The sequence below is a fragment of the Vicia villosa genome, linkage group LG3 (assembly GCF_029867415.1).
Source record: "Vicia villosa cultivar HV-30 ecotype Madison, WI linkage group LG3, Vvil1.0, whole genome shotgun sequence".
Taxonomy (NCBI): Eukaryota; Viridiplantae; Streptophyta; class Magnoliopsida; order Fabales; family Fabaceae; genus Vicia; species Vicia villosa.
The window spans coordinates 205,097,148-205,100,606 of NC_081182.1; positions in this window are offsets into that span (position 1 = coordinate 205,097,148).

Consider the following 3,459-nt stretch of genomic DNA (forward strand, 5'->3'; position numbering starts at 1 on the left):
TATGCGAATGTTGTGGCCGTTATTTTGTTTTAGCTCTGGGGTTTGCTTTCGATGTTTTATTGGAAACAAGATGTATCAGTATATTGCAGTTGCTCTATACATGCCTCTGGCAGATATTTATTATTTATAAGAATGACTATTGCATTTCCATGTTTTTTTATATAACTACTATATATAGATTCATTCCATCTATATTATGTTTTGTTAATCTTAAATTAACATTCCTCATTTGAATTTTCATACTTCTTTTTTTACATTTTTAATACATTATTCATTTTAAGATTTCACTTACCCGTGCCGACGCACGGGTTTTCTACTAGTTAAAGATTAAAAAAATTCAAGAAAATGACTATTAATGATTCTTTGACCCGAAGAAGACATCTCCAACAATTTATCCATTAATTAAGAGAATTTCTTTATCCACCCCCCTTTCTTCTTGGTGACCCCTGGTGAAAACCCCAAAAGCCCCCTGTTTCGGAAATGCATTTCCGAAGTGCAAAAAAAATCTGTTTTCTGAGATGCATCTCCGAAAACGCATTTTTTTTTTCAAAATTTGTCCTATTTCGGAAATGAATTTCCGAAAACAGGAGGCAGAGGAGGAGGTACCGGATGTTGACCCTCCGCACGGGGAGGAGGAGGAGGAGGGCTACCCGGGAGGGCCCATTGACACGTCTGTGCTGATTTCCTACCATGAGCACGTCGCTCAACGTGTCTGGGAGGGATAGGTATTTTTTATAATTTGTCCGACTTTATTATTTAACCATTTTTTATTTAGCTTTTTATTACACATTTTCTTAACGGTCTAATTAACAATGTTTTTTTTGTGTTTTTGTTGTAACAGGAGAGACAGACTTTAAAAATGGTGAACCACGCCCGGAAGATTTTGGTCTATTTAAACTAGAGGCGCAGTGGTTTAACGACGCGGTGACAGCTTCAGGGCTAGGTGGGTTGTGCATGACCGAGTATACCACCATCAGCCACGGCATGCAGGGGGCCTTTGTGGAGCGGTGGCACAGGGAGACGTCTTCTTTCCACTTACCGGTTGGGGAGATGACGATCACCTTGCACGATGTGCAGTGTCTTCTCCACTTGCCGATTAGGGGGAAGCTACTGGACCATTCCCAGATCCAGAGGGCCGATGCGATCGAGTGGAAGGCGATCTATCTGGGTATGGAGCTAGATATGGCTAATTTTGAGTGCCGGACGACAAATGGGTCTCATATTTGGTTCTCCACATTGAGCAATTATTACGAGCATCACTTGGTGGCGGCGGCCGAATCCGAGGATGCGGAGAAAGGCCTATTTATGGAGTATCACCGTGCCTGCACTCTCCGGTGCTGGTTCATGTTTTCGATAGGCACTGCACTCTTTGTGGATAAGAGTGCAAGATACGTTGACGTGACCCCGTTCACCAGTGGAACTAGGGGTCAGCTATTCTGGTTTACCTATACTAGAAGCTGAATGAGGCCTCCAACTGAAGGACTAGGCAGTTGACCGGATCCGCCACACTCGTGACAGTACGTTTCATTTTAATTGTTTCACATTTATTTATGGTTCGTATTTATTTTTAATACATTATCGTGTTTGTGTTTCGGGGCTGGATCATCTCCTACTTCCCCCGCATCCACGGCTTCCACATTGATCCTGCGTACGAGGACGCCATGCCCAGGGCCGCCCGATACGTTCTCCAAAGGGGGAACAATGCAGTGGGACCATATTGTGGGTACCTCGACCGCACAGCTCACGATGACATTCCTTGGAGGCCATTCAGTGACTACATTGTTGTTGTCGCCTTAGACCGCATCTCGTTATATTCTGGCTGGTTGGCATGCGGGACCAACACCATGGTGAGGTATCTCCCTGAGCGGTGCATGCGGCAGTTTGGATTTGTGTAGATGATACCCATGTCACCTTTTGAGGCTGCTCCCGACATAGTTACCCGAGTGGAGCTCACTGGCATATTTGCGGATTGGGAGCGTCATGTGGTCCCGGAGGAGTATCGTCGCATGCAGGTCACCCAGGACTGGCACAGTGTGGAGGGATATGTCACATAGTTCTATCGGGTGTCACATCCTCCGATGACACCCGATGCTCCCGGCGCTCCTAGGCCAGCATACGAGGTCCTGGAGAACCAGCATGCCGATGATGACCATGTCATTGATCTCCTGCCGATCTGCCAGCGGATAGAGCTGCTGGGGCGGGACGCGTTGGACCGAGGTATCATTGATCAGGGCGGTTCAGAGGCAGTCGCTGTGGTGGAGAGGATAATCGGTGATGCGGGCCATGCGGCGGCACATAGGAGGCAGAGGAGGTTCCAGGGAGTGAGGGTTAGACATACCCAGTAGGGGTTCGGGATTATTTTTCATGTATTCGGCTTGTACTATTACTCGTTTTGTATGTATTATTCGGATTTTATTTGTTAGTATTTTATGTTGATATATTGTTTATTTTGTTCGGCGTTTTCGTTTTGTATATATTATGTTCGGGACTGTTAAGAAAAACATTAAAAAAAAGAGAATTTCTGCATAATTCGGAAATGCACTTCCGAAAATCCCCAAAAATTGGAAAAAAGGTGTTTTCGGAAGTGCACTTCCGAAGTCTGGGAAAATTTAGAAAAAAAATACTTCGGAGATGCATCTCCGAAGCAGGGACAAGTTGGGGTTTTCGCTGGGGGTCAACCCCATAGGGAAGTGGATAAAAAAATTTCTTAATTATATTAGCAAACAGATAATTTACATAGCAAAACAAAATTAAAAACTTAAAAAGAAACAACAACCACACCATTAAAACCACACTATTTTAAGTAGTAGTGAGAAAATATGTTAGAGAAGTTGAACAATAATTATGGTAAATATCATAAAGTATATGGCAGTGATTTAAATTTTTTGAATAAAATAAAGTTCAAAATTGAAGTGAGAGTCTTGCTTTCATACCAAATTGGATGACAACTAAATTAGGACATCTTCAGTTAAGAAATATAAATGGCAAGTTTCACTCCCAATACTTGTGTCCCGCTTTCGTGGGAAAAGACCGTCTAAAGAAAAAGTTATCTAATTGCTCATGTTCGGTAACCACTTTGTGAAGGTTATTATATTTTACATTTTCTTTTGTTGACTTTGAAAACATTATTACCGTATATAATTTATTAATATTATGTTTTCTTTGAAAATGTTATTACCGTATATTGTTTATTAATATTTTGTTGGCTTTTAGGAATATGTTCAAATATATATAATACTCGTAAATCTTTTGAATAAAGCAAAGAAATGCAAAACTGACACTGATATTTATATTCAACATGAGAAAACACCAAGAAGCTCATGGAATAATGAAGAAAAGAATCAGTAACAACTAGCAACACAGTGGAGAATATTTTAGTATAAAGACAGGCAAATAACGAAATGGTTTATCCCTTTGTATATTGTATTAATGTTACTAAAAAACAAAGTAATAAGATAC